General features: G+C 30.5%; 1 protein-coding gene across 1 annotated transcript in view; it reads right to left on the reverse strand.

The window, feature by feature from the left end:
• Positions 1-14,827, reverse strand: part of LOC111684822 (putative uncharacterized protein DDB_G0281251) — a 65,330-nt gene that overhangs the window by 32,974 nt on the left and 17,529 nt on the right. The window contains exon 3 of the mRNA XM_046955419.1: positions 553-604. The gene's annotated coding sequence lies outside the window, so the exon portion shown is untranslated. The remainder of the gene's footprint in view (positions 1-552; positions 605-14,827) is intronic.

The raw sequence follows: 14,827 nt of genomic DNA on the forward strand, positions 1-14,827 counted from the left end.
ACTGAACTAGAACTGAACTAGAACTGAACTAGAACTGAACTAGAACTGAACTAGAATTGAACTAGAACTGAACTAGAACTGAACTAGAACTGAACTAGAAATGAACTATAAATGAACTAGAATTGAACTAGAACTGAACTAGAACTGAACTAGAACTGAACAAGAACTGAACTAGAACTAGAACTAGAACTGAACTAGAACTGAACTAGAACTGAACTAGAACTGAACTAGAACTGAACTAGAACTGAACTAGAACTGAACTAGAACTGAACTAGAACTGAACTAGAACTGAACTAGAACTGAACTAGAACTGAACTAGAACTGAACTAGAACTGAACTAGAACTGAACTAGAACTGAACTAGAACTGAACTAGAACTGAACTAGAACTGAACTAGAACTGAACTAGAACTGAACTAGAACTGAACTAGAACTGAACTAGAACTGAACTAGAACTGAAGTAGAACTAGAGCTTAACTAGAATAAAGTTGTTTAGCAATAATAAATGCGATATAATAAAAATTAGTTATAAAAAAAAGAAATCTTTAACTTACTTTTTAATTTATGGTTAAAAAATAACGCGAAATTTATGAATGAACACAGGAACTGTAAAGAAAGATAAATATAAAAATTAATTAACAAATTAAAGAAATAATAAATATTAAAATAAAAATTTAAATTTATAAAAAAAATATTATTAAAACTAAATTCAACACGTGCGTTTAAACATAATACCTCGTGTTTAGCCATCTTCAGGAAACTAATGAAATTTTTTGATTAACAGGGAATTTATTAATGAATTAATTTTAAAATTGCACCTGCTATAAATATTTAAAATAAGGCGCCAAAATCTAAAAATAATAACGTCTTAAAAATCAAAAACTAAAATAAGATTTTTTATCTAAAAAAATCTAAATCACATGTTTTATTATTTATTTAGAGTATTCTTATTGAAATAAAATTAGCTTTATATTTTAAAGAAAAATTATAATTTATGCAATTTTTTTTAGGAAATTTGCTTGTTAAACAAATTTAAAAACACTTTTAAACCCTTCCCCAGTCATTTCAATTAACAACTTCCATTGTATTTTCTTAAAAGCGTTACTATTGTTACTTTTTAAATTGTTTAAATAATCAACCAACAAAAATATTTATTTTTTTAATTTTAATCAGAGAAATCAATAGATGAATTGTGCGAGACGTATTAACCTTTTAGCAAAAATATTTCCAGTTTATTTGAAATGTGAATTGAACCTTAAACGTATCGTTTTTTTTAAATTTTCTAATGTTTCTCTCATCTTGTTAATCATAATAACAATAATTTAATTATAATTGCTTTTCAATTTGCCATTATTAACAAATCAGCTTTTTTTACTTGGAAATTCACATGTGTTTGTTGGACTTTTTTCCAACAAGTTGTTTGTCAAATTAAATTTATATTTAACATATTTGTGTTAATTGAAAGGTCTGTTAATTAATACAACATGTTGATGATGATCTACAATTGGCAGATAATGTTGTTTGCTTAAATGACTGCCTATGTGATGAAAGCTAGACGTAAGAGTTCCGACTTTTTTTAAATTGTTACTTTGTTATGTGTAAAGGCTGTCCACGAGTAAATTTTATCAATTTATTGAAATTTTAAGGTACTAGAATAGAACTAGAAAAGCAATAAAACTGAAACAGAACTAAAACTAGAACTGAACTAGAATTAGAACATAACAATCAGAGAACTACAAAAAAACTAGAACAGAACAGAACTAAAATAGAACTAGAATAAAACTAGAATAGAACTAGAATAGAACTAGAATAGAACTAGAACAGAACTAGAACAGAACTAGAAGAGAACTGGAACAGAACTAGAAAAGAAATAGAACAGAATTAAAACAGAACTAGAACAAAACTAGAACAGAACTAGAACGGAACTGGAACAGAACTAGAACAGAACTAGAACAGAACTAGAACAGAACTAGAACAGAACTAGAACAGAACTAGAACAGAACTAGAACAGAACTAGAACAGAACTAGAACAGAACTAGAACAGAACTAGAACAGAACTAGAACAGAACTAGAACAGAACTAGAACAGAACTAGAACAGAACTAGAACAGACAGACTAGAACAGAACTAGAACAGAACTAGAACAGAACTAGAACAGAACAGAACTAGAACAGAACTAGAACAGAACTAGAACAGAACAGAACAGAACAGAACAGAACTAGAACAGAACTAGAACAGAACTAGAACAGAACTAGAACAGAACTAGAACAGAACTAGAACAGAACTAGAACAGAACTAGAACAGAACTAGAACAGAACTAGAACAGAACTAGAACAGAACTAGAACAGAACAGAACTAGAACAGAACAGAACTAGAACAGAACTAGAACAGAACTAGAACAGAACTAGAACAGAACTAGAACAGAACTAGAACAGAACTAGAACAGAACTAGAACAGAACTAGAACAGAACTAGAACAGAACTAGAACAGAACTAGAACAGAACTAGAACAGAACTAGAACAGAACTAGAACAGAACTAGAACAGAACTAGAACAGAACTAGAACAGAACTAGAACAGAACTAGAACAGAACTAGAACAGAACTAGAACTAGAACAGAACTAGAACAGAACTAGAACAGAACTAGAACAGAACTAGAACAGAACTAGAACAGAACTAGAACAGAACTAGAACAGAACTAGAACAGAACTTGTTCAGTCTAGTTCAGTTCTAGTTCAGTTTTAGTTCAGTTCTAGTTCAGTTCTAGTTCAGTTCTAGTTCAGTTCTAGTTCAGTTCTAGTTCAGTTCTAGTTCAGTTTTAGTTCATTCACGACCTTTTCACCCATTAAAACCGTCAATTATTCTATTCTGTATTCTCATTGTATCTAGTATTTATCAATTCTATTTTATATAAAAAGTAAAAAATTTGTAATTCAAGTGGAAAAATTGTTTTAAGTGTTTTTTGTTGGTTTTAGAACAATTTAATTCCAAATGATTAAACCAAACACCGATGAAACCATGCAAAAAAAATATATATAATAAAAGACAAAATAATCAAAAGGAAAATTACTATAAAAAGTGCTAAAAAATACTTCGATAGAAAACGATTTGAAGATACACTTACTCTATTAAAACATAAACATAAATTTACTTTAGCACAATGAACTGTTTTATTCGTTACAAGTCGCTTTCTTTTGCGATTTACTTGTATTTCGCATACTAACCCATGATTCCTATTAGACCTTGTGTAGAGTGCACATTTATGAAACTGAGAATATATTTTAGGTTTCAATATGTAGTCTACAAAAGGTGAATGTCATACTCAGTTGACGTATTCGATTGTCGGCCCACTTGTCTGTCTGTTCATTTGTCTGTATTCGAGTACTCACTCGTATTTTAAAGTGAGTAGAATTTGTATTATGATCGCCTTTTCCATCGAATGTTCAATTAACGATTAATTAAGTGTTTCTTTTATTGAACAATTTAGTTCAAAACACAAATATTGCCAATAACGGAATTATGTGGGCTGTAGATCAAGTAGTTGGCTCTTGTGATATTATTCTTGGTATTTTTTTTTGTCAATCTAATCAATGCAATTTATTTTACAAGTGTGGAAACTCTTTGATGAACAATCGTCGACGTAATTTTCCATTTGATAAAACAAAAAGCAAGTAAATGAATTAAATTAAAGGAAAATTTTGTTTTTATTTGGAAAAGGAATCCAAAAGATTGTCAAATTAGAAGTGGTGTTAAACCGTAATCATAAGAGGAATCTGCTACTTTTTTCCTAATACTTATAGATTAGTCGTGAAGTGTTTGGTTTTAATTTTAAACGTGTCATGAAATGAAAAGTATTTCAGTTCAGTCAAGTAATATGAAGATTTGAAAGGTAAACGTATGTGACTGTCGCGAAAAAAAAATGTGTTAAGTATTCGAATTTAAATAGATCTAAATTGGACCAGATATAAGTCAAAATGAGCAAAATGAGAAGAGTATAGAAGTGAACTTGAAATAGAACTGAACTAGAACTAAACTAGAAGTGAAATAGAACAAAACTGAACTAGAAAAGAACTAGAACTGAACTAGAACAGAACTAGAACAGAACTAGAAAGGAACTAGAACAGAACTAGAACAGAACTAGAACAGAACTAGAACAGAACTAGAACAGAACTAGAACAGAACTAGAACAGAACTAGAACAGAACTAGAACAGAACTAGAACAGAACTAGAACAGAACTAGAACAGAACTAGAACAGAACTAGAACAGAACTAGAACAGAACTAGAACAGAACTAGAACAGAACTAGAACTAGAAGAGAACTAGAACAGAATTAGAACAGAACAGAACTAGAACAGAACACGAACAGTCAATATATTCAGATACTCCTTTTTAATGTCTTTATCGCTAAAACGCCTTAAATTAATCAAAATCTAAACGTTCGAATGGTGGAAACAAAGCGTAATAGCAGTTGTCGTTAAAACTGAATGATTAAACCCTTACCCATTAATGAAAAATGTCCTTGCCAGGTTTAGTCACATCAATTGATCTCTTACTTTTCTTAAAATTACAAAACAACTGACGTCTGCCGTTTTTCATTTTTTTTGTTTAATATATTTTTTTTTACAAAACATCTCCCAATGTTGGAGAAAAAGAAACCTATTAAAGAAATGTCCTTGTAATACGAGACGTTTACATGGGCAATTTAAAGTGTAACATTAGTAGAACATAATAGTGTTTTTTTATACATATTATTATTATTTTATATAGTAGAACTTTAACCTCTCTGGCAAAATAATTAATTCTGTTTGCTGGCTGCCATGGGGAGACATAAAAGTTTTATTTCATTTTTTTTTTTGTCATCTTGTGTTGTTGTTTTTCAGCTTAAAACCCTAAAGACATACTTATGCCGCCATTCCCTAGAAACATTATTGATTTTTTATACGTTCTTTGTCATGCTTTATGAGTTTAAATAACAAAAATATATATAAGAAGTATACAGGACATTTTGTATTTAATTTAAGGATTTTAGAAATGTTATTGTTTAGTTTTTTAGAAATATTGAAGCAAGAGAAATGTCAAACGAAGGAAGCATTTAAACGAGATTAATGGATTCAAGTGGTTTTCGATTTTCCCGAGGATTGACAAAGATCAAAAGTCTCCGAATTGATGATCGATGATCATATTCAGCATCTGTGGCATGTTACTGAATGACTTTGTGATCGGCTTCCAACATTACTGGAAGGCCTTAAGATTCCGTTTCGATGAATTGATCGTCAATACAATAATCCCATTTCGCCTTATTGGCAAAGATCAAGAGACTACGAATCGATGATTGTGTTAAGTGTGTAGAAAATAATACCTAATATTTTTGAAGTTTTACTCATCGATTTTGTGTTAGGGCATTGATCGTCAGTCCGATCATTATTCTTCGCTTTGATGAGTTTTTTTTTTCATTTCATAACCATCGATATCTACAATATCAAGAATATGGCAGACTTTGACTATCAACAGCCAACCCGATCGTCCTTCTCATTGAGAATTTATAAAGATCAAAAGCCTCAGAGTTAATGGTCGTGATATTTTTGATGTAAAATACAGCACTAATCATGATCATAGATTTTCATACTTCAATAGAATCCGATCGTGATCAGTGATTCATTTCAAAGAATACCGAAGACTTTGACGATTACTTAGTGATCGTCATCCTAGGATTTGCATAGTTCAAGAGTCTCTGAATGAAGTTCATGAAATGCTTGAAATGCTGATTTGAAATGATCTTTAGCGTCTTATACTATGTTAGGTTATACTCGCTGTCATGCTATTTGGTATTTTACCTAACAACTTTATGGTTCTGAATTGATCGCCAACATGATCATCCCCCACAACTTATGGAGGTTTGGCAACGAGTCTTCGAATTGATGATCACTTAGCGAACATATAAAGAAGGTTGATGAATTCAACCACTTTTCTTGACGGTTAATAGTCTACTAATTAAAGATCGTGTTAGTGATCTTTTGAAATTTTACTTAACGACTATATTTGAGCTTTTAATCGTTCCCATTCAATCCCTTATCTTTTGTCTTGATTAAGGATTTCCATACATTGAGAGTCTTTGATCGTAATTGATTTAGTGCGGAGAATTACTTTACGATCATTACCCGGAGAGTGACCCCCATTAAGATCTTCGAAGATAAACTTAAGTCATTCGAAAGACTTTAAAGCGAGGGAGGCTTTTGAAAGGCTTTTCGAGCATTTAAGTGAAAAGTTGCTGAATTCAAACGCATTTTCTGAGAACTAACTCGAAGATCAATAGTCTTTCGTGGTATGTTTTGTGCTGAGAAAATCGCAAGCAGTTTTTTTTGGAATTTTACTTAAGGACTTTATGTTGTCACATTTATGGGTACTCTGATCGCTTGTCTTTAGTTAAGAGTCTCCGATTTTAATATAATTGCTATTCTTGGGAAAATCTTGAAGCGGTTACTTAACTCATGACAAATCTAAAGTCTATGAATTAATGATCAAGATGTATTTAATATTGAGCACTTTTAGCATTATATTTGAAGCTTTCTCTACCTAGACGTGAATTTGAGTCTTCAATATTTTCCGATCGTGGTCGGTTTAGTTCTACCGAGATCATCACTCCGATCCTGATCAATTTAGTGCTAAGAACCTATCATTCTTTTTAGCCTTGATGAGGAAGTTTTATTAAATGACTTAATGACTTAACGTTGCATTGATCACCACTTTGAAGCCCTCTCTTGTGCAGATGCGAATTTGCGTACCTTAAGAGTCCACGATCATGATCGATTTATTGCTAAGATCATCAAAGACTTTGAAGAGTACGATTATCATGTGTTTGATTTTGATCACTTTTGGAATTCTATTTAACGACTTAACGTTACATTGATCACCACTCTATGCCTCATTTTCTGTCTAGATGTAAATTTGCGTATTTCAAGCTTCACCGATAGTAATTTGTTTAGTGCTAAGAACATCGCAAACTTTGAAAACTATGATCATTACTCTATTCATTCCTATTGGCCTTGATGAGAATGAGTTATTAAATGAGGTTTACTTAATTCATGCAAAGATCACAAGTCTTCGAATAAGTGATGAACATATGTTTGGTTCTGATCTATTTTGGAATTCTATTTAACGACTTTACGTTGCATTGATCACCACTCTGATGCCTTCTGATGCGAATTTGCGTACCTTTAAAGTCTCTGATCCTGATCAAGAGTCCCCGATCATGGACGATTTATTGCTAAGATCATCACAGACTTTAAAGACTACGATCATCACTTTTCTCATTCCTATTGGTCTTGAAGAGGAATGTTATTAAATAGGGTTACTTAATTCATACAAAGATCGCAAGTCTTCGAATAAGTGATAAACTTGTGTTAAGTTCTGATCCCTTTTGACATTCTATTTAACGACTTTACGCTGCATTGATCACCTCTGATCCCTCCTCTTCTAGATGTGAGTTCAAGCTTCACTGATCGTGATTGGTTTAGCGATAAGAACATTGCATACTTTTAAGAATACGATTATCACCATTATCATTCCTATTGACCTAGATGTGTTATTAAATGAGGTTACTTTATTCATGCAAAGATCACAAGTCTTCGAATAAGTGATCACCATGTGTTCGGTTCAGATCAATTTTGGCATACTATTTTGATGACTTCACTTCTGTGGAGAAGTGATTTTGCGTACTTAAATAGTCTTCGATCGTGAGTACAGACTTTGACGTCTTTGTTCATTGCCTCTATCATTCCCATTAAGCTTTAGAAGAAAATCTCATTCTTACGAAAGTTCAGAGGCAAAAGAGCCGAAAGTATGAATGCTTCTCGAGTACTAATTAGGACAGTTGTAAAAGTTGTAATTCTTAATCCTCCTTTAACGAAATAACGTTAATCATTTCAAAATCTCTTACACTTCCTGCTAAATTAAACACTTCCGATGAAATATTAACACAATTTATGTTTCTCTCTATTACATTTTCTAATAAATTGTAAAATATTAGCAAAATGTTTGCAATTCTACTTAAATAAACACTCAAAACACAAAAAAAATGGCGATAATAATAGCGAAAGATAAAAACAGACATGTTGTCTAAAATAAATCCTTGTAAACAATAATAATTCAATGTTTTTGTTTACATTACACTAGTATTGTCCTATCCAGCAACGGCATCATTATCATCATCATCATTTGCAACGCCAGCATAAACCATCATAGATGGTATGTCAGTTATTTTTACAATATTTTTTTTTTTTTTTTTGTAAAAGAAAACCTTAATTTTTGTCTCATTTTACAAGTTAAAGGAGGAGAAAAGGAAAACAAAATATATTTTTTCTACCATAAATGATGTTGTAAATGATGAAGGGATTTTATTTTCTATTTTTTCACTTTTAACTAAAAGCATTAAATCTGATCACATTACGCAATCATAAAAAAACGAGAAAACAACAACTAAATGTATGACAAGAGCTTTATTACAGGGTGGTGTCAATGAGAGTATCCTTTTAAGGATTAAAATAAAAATCTAATATAACAAACAATACCAGGAAATATACTATTCAGACATAAACAATAAATGTTATGAGATTATTATAATGTTAAATTTTAATTTGCTACAAAAAAAAACTTTAGATTTTTTAATTTTATTCGAAACACCCTTTTTAAGTCACTTCTGTTTAAATATGAATAACGACATACATTAGCGTTCAAAAACATTATTCTCACATTTTTTCTTCAGCATTATTTATTTTTTTGTCGCAATATATTCAAGGTTATGATTACGACAACACCATCCTTTTTACGTACACTGAATCCGTCATACTCAGCAAAATATGTATGCAATTGCAATTATGTATATAGAATGCAAAATTGGTTTTTTTTTAATCACGCTAAATTAATGTTAGAAGTACCCTTTAACAGGACCTTGAATAAGACATGAAACCCAAGGAATATGTTGTATTTTATAGAAGCTATTATTGCTTGACAGTTTAGAAACTTACAATAATTATAGAAATGATCTTGACTGCAGACTATAGATCATTCTACATTCACTGTAGATTGACCTATAGGCTTCACTGTAGATCATTCTATAGTCTTGACTATAAACTAGTCAGTCTATATTCTTGACAGTTGATCAATCTCTAGTCCTGACTAAAGATTACACTTTCGATCAGTCTATAGTCTTGACTATAGATCAGTCTATAGTCTTGACTATCGATCAGTCTATAGTCTTGACTATAGATCAGTCTATAGTCTTGACTATAGGTCAGTCTATAGTCTTGACTATAGATTAGTCTACAGTCTTGACTATAGATCAGTCTATAGTCTTGACTATAGATCAGTCTATAGTCTTGGTTATAGATCAGTCGATAGTCTTAACTTTAGACCAGTCTATAGTCTTGAGTATATATATGTCTTGACTATAGATCAGTCTATAGATCTAGTCTAGACTATACTATAGACTAGACTATAGACTATACTGTAGACTAGACTATAGACTAGACTAGACTAGACTAGACTATAGGCTAGACTAGACTATAGACTAGACTAGACTATAGACTAGACTATAGGTTAGACTATAGACTAGACTATAGACTAGACTAGACTAGACTATAGACTAGACTAGACTAGACTATAGACTAGACTATAGACTAGGCTAGACTATAGACTAGACTATAGACTAGACTAGACTATAGACTAGACTAGACTATAAACTAGACTAGACTATAGACTAGACTATAGACTAGACTATAGACTAGACTATAGACTAGACTATAGACTAGACTATAGACTAGACTATAGACTAGACTATAGACTAGACTATAGACTAAACTATAGACTAGACTATACACTAGACTATAGACTAGACTATAGACTAGACTATAGATTAGAATATAGACTAGACTATAGACTAGACTATATACTAGACTATAGACTAGATTATAGACTAGACTGTAGACTAGACTATAGACTAGGCTAAAGACTAGACTATAGACTAGACTGTAGACTAGACTATAGACTAGGCTAAAGACTAGACTATAGACTAGACTATAGACAAATAACATTACCAAACAATCATAAAAAAATCATGTGAAACACATTCAATAGTTTTATTGCTGAATGCTGGTAATGTAACCATTAAATTGTGACATAAAGACAATCATATATTCTGCATCTCAGACTAAATTGACGTCAACCTTTGACGATTAATCGTTGGAACAATAAATGGCATCGTACAGACAACAAACAGTCAGACCACACATTTATTATGGCACACATAACAATATTTCTTTTTTTTCTATTTTATGATATCATTTATTAGTTGTTTCTATTCTTTGTCAATTTAAGGACATTTTGTCAAGGTTTATTAAACCAACTAAACAACACAACAATAATGGGAGAGACAAAAGAAAAAGGAACAAATATCTATCTAATGACATCAAAATGTATTTGAGTGTGAATATAAATATAAATATGTGTGTATTTAATGTATTAAAGAAATAAAAAAATCTGCTTTAAACTAAAACTAAGAAAAGATGCTGATTTTTAGTGTTGACTCAACACATTTCGTAATGAAATGAAAATTGAACTAGTGACTTGATTAATTTCATTGTAAATATAAATAAATCGCAATATTTTAGGTGTTAAGAATTTAAAAAAGGATAAATATTTTTAGTAATTAACATGAAAATAGAATGAAGGGCTATTTCAGTTTAAAAATTAATTTATATTGCTTTACGTTTCATATATTTTTTACTATAGAGGAATCAATAATCATAAATATAGATCAGTCTTGACAGTAAAACTGTCTATAGCCATGACTATAGATCAGTCTATATGCTTGACTATAGATAACTCTACAGTCTTAACTGTAGATCAGTCTATAGTCTTGATCATAGATCAATCTATAGCTTTGTCCATAGATCAGTCTATAGCTATAGATCGGTCTACAGTCTTGTCTATAGATCAGTATATACGCCTGACTAGAGATAAGTCCATACGTTTGACTATATATATTAGTTTACAATCTTGATTATAGATAAGTTTATAGTCTTGACTATACATCAGTTTATAGTCTTATCTATAGATCATTCTATAGTCTTATCTATAGGTCAGTCTACAGTCTTGAATATAGATTAGTCTTGTTTATAGATCAATCTATAGTCTTATTTATATATCAGTCTATAGTCTTATCTATAGATCAGTCTTTAGTCTTGACTATAGATAAGTCTATTATCTTGACTATAGATCAGTCTTTAGTCTTGACTATAGATCAGTCTATAGTTTTGACTGTAGATCAGTCTACAGTCTTGACAATAGATCAGTCTACAGTCTTGACAATAGATCAGCCTATAGTCTTGGCTATAGACCAGTCTATACTCTTAACTATAGATCAGTTTATAGTCTTAACTACAGATCAGTCTATAGTTTTGACTGTAGATCATTCTATAGTCTTGACTATAGATCAATCTATAGTCTTGAATATAGATCAGTCTATGGTCTTGACTACCTATAAGTCTATGGTATTGACTGTGGATCAGTATATGGTCTTGACTATAGATCAGTCTACAGTCTTGACTTTAGATCAGTCTATTTTCTTAACTATGGATCAGTCTATGGTCTTGACTATAGATCATTCCATAGTATTGACTATAGATCACTCTATAGTCTTGACTATACAAAAGTCTATAATCTTGACTATAGAAAAGTCTATAGTCTGGACTATAGAAAAGTCTATAGTCTGGACTATAGAAAAGTCTATAGTCTGGACTATAGAAAAGTCTATAGTCTGGACTATAGAAAAGTCTATAGTCTGGACTATAGAAAAGTCTATAGTTTGGACTATAGAAAAGTCTATAGTCTGGACTATTGAAAAGTCTATAGTCTGGACTATTGAAAAGTCTAAAGTCTGGACTATAGAAAAGTCTATAGTCTGGACTATAGAAAAGTCCATAGTCTTGACTATAGAAAAGTCTATAGTCTTGACTATAGAAAAGTCTATAGTTTTGACTATAGAAAAGTCTATAGTTTTGACTATAGATCAGTCTTTAGTTTTGACTATAGATCATTCTATAGTCCTGGCTAAAGATCAATTTATAGTCTTGACAATAGATCAAACTATAGTCTTCACTTTAGATAAATCTTTAGCCTTTACTATAGATCAGTCTGTAGTCTTGACTATAGATTAGTCTATAGTCTTGATTATAGATCAGTCTATAGACTTGATTATAGATCAGTCTGTAGTCTTGATTATAGATCAGTCTATAGTCTTGACTATAGATCAGTCTATAGTTGTGACTACAGATCAGTCTATAGTCGTGACTACAGATCATTCTATAGTCTTGACTATAGTTCTGTCTATAGTCTATAAAGAGATCAGTATTAGGAATTTAGTAAAGATCAGTTAATAATCTTTACTAAAATTTAGTCTTGTCTACAGATCCGTTGATAATGACACTCTATATTGAGTGAGCTCAATCAAAGTATGTTTATTATTTATTCTATTCAAAATTTTAAGGTCATTACAAAACTTACCTTTTTCTAATATGTTTACGTGGTAATTTTAAAATTGCATAGCATTTTTTTATATTTCATTATTATTTTGTGGGAATTTTCCAGAGCACCGAATAATTAAATATAGTTTAAATAATATTAAATTTTTATTTTAATATTTGTTAATAAATGCTTTTTTAGACTTATTAGATGGCATACAAATGTACACCTAGAGGCGGTTTACACGATTTCTTAACATATAGAAAAACACATGGTTGGTTGCAGGGTATTTTTAATTCCTTATTATACAAATTTCTTTTGGGTATTTATTTGAAATTTATTTACCCCTTTGGAAAAAAACACACAAATATTAAAGACAGATTTTTAACACTTGATTTTATTTTTTTTTTAAGAATATTTTATATTATACTTATAATTTATTCAAAAAATACTGTATGTATTATAATGTTTCCTCTGGTAGGTTTTTATTACAAAAATCCTTAAACGTAACTACATACATATGTACATACATATGTATGTAGATATCTTTTATAAAATTTATTTTTTTAATTTTCCTTTTTTTTAATCTTTGATACTATTCATCAACATCAAAACAAATTTGTTTACAAAGTTATCTCTTTTCTTCTTTAAATTAATAAATTCAAAAGGATTATATATCTTAAACAAAACACTATTTTTAACTTTTTGTTTAGAACACAAAATGAATTTTTTGTTAATTATATGAATTTCTTTTCTTTAACATTAATTAAAATTTCTCAAAGGAAATTTGTCATTTCCTTAAATTAAATTTATTTCTAAAGAATTTTATTTCTTTTAATTTTTTTGTAAATTTCAGGAATTAAATTTAAATTAAATAGACACTAACACACATTGAAAATTGCGTTTCGCTTAAGATTTGTTTTTCAACTAAAAACATAATTTACACACAATATTTTAAAGATTTTGTAATTTGATTAGTAAAGTAACTAACTATGTATGTATGTAACTACCTGGAGTAAAGTAAATAAATAAATGAACAAATGAATTGAAAAATGAACACAACGTTTTTTGTATAAAAAAATTTGTTTAGTTGTGTCAGTGATGAGTAGGGAGGGGCACAATGGGTACTTACTATTTGAGTAGAAATGTACAATTTTATTGGTTTAAAAGAAATTGTACTCAAAGAGTGATCTATAAGACTATTGACAAGTCTAAAGACAAGACTATGATGTAAATTCAAAAACAAAGAGTGTCCTACAATCAAGATTATGAAGTGATCTAAAGACTAATGACTAATCTATAGTCAAAAATATAGATTGATCCATTGTCAAGACTATAGACGTTTCTATAGTCAATACTATAGACGGTTGTATAGTCAAGACTATAGACGGTTGTATAGTCAAGACTATAGACGATTCTATAGTCAAGACTATAGACGGTTCCATAGTCAAGACTATAGACGGTTCTATAGTCAAGACTATAGACGGTTCTATAGTCAAGACTATAGACAGTTCTATAGTCAAGACTATAGACGGTTCTATAGTCAAGACTATAGACGGTTCTATAGTCAAGACTATAGACAGTTCTATAAGCAAGACTATAGACGGTTCTATAGTCAAGACTATAGACGGTTCTATAGTCAAGACTATAGAAGGTTCTATAGTCAAGACAATAGACAGTTCTATAGTCAAAACAATAGACGGTTCTATAGTCAAGACTATAGACGGTTCTATTGTCAAGACTATAGACGGTTGTATAGTCAAGACTATAGGCGGTTCTATAGTCAAGACTATAGACGGTTCCATAGTCAAAACAATAGACGGTTCTATAGTCAAGACTATAGACGGTTTTATTGTCAAGACTATAGACGGTTGTATAGTCAAGACTATAGGCGGTTCTATAGTCAAGACTATAGACGGTTCCATAGTCAAGACTATAGACGGTTCTATAGTCAAGAATATAGACGGACCTATATTCAAGACTATAGACTGATTTATAGTCAAGACTATAGACTGATTTATAGTCAATACTATAGACTGATCTGAAGTCAAGACCACAGATTGATCAACCGTCAAGACGATAGACTAAAGGCTGATCTAAACTTAAAACTATGGACAGATCTATATTTAAGGCTATAGACTGATCTATAGTCAAGACTATTTACTGAAATGGTCTAAAGACAAGGCTATGATGTATAGTCAAATAATAAGACTGATCCACAGCCAAAATCATAGAGTGATACTGATCCCATGTCAAGAGTATAGACTGACATATTGTCAATACTATAGACTGATCTATAGCGAAGACTATAGAATA

Source organism: Lucilia cuprina, chromosome 6, assembly GCF_022045245.1.
Source record: "Lucilia cuprina isolate Lc7/37 chromosome 6, ASM2204524v1, whole genome shotgun sequence".
NCBI classification, from domain to species: Eukaryota; Metazoa; Arthropoda; class Insecta; order Diptera; family Calliphoridae; genus Lucilia; species Lucilia cuprina.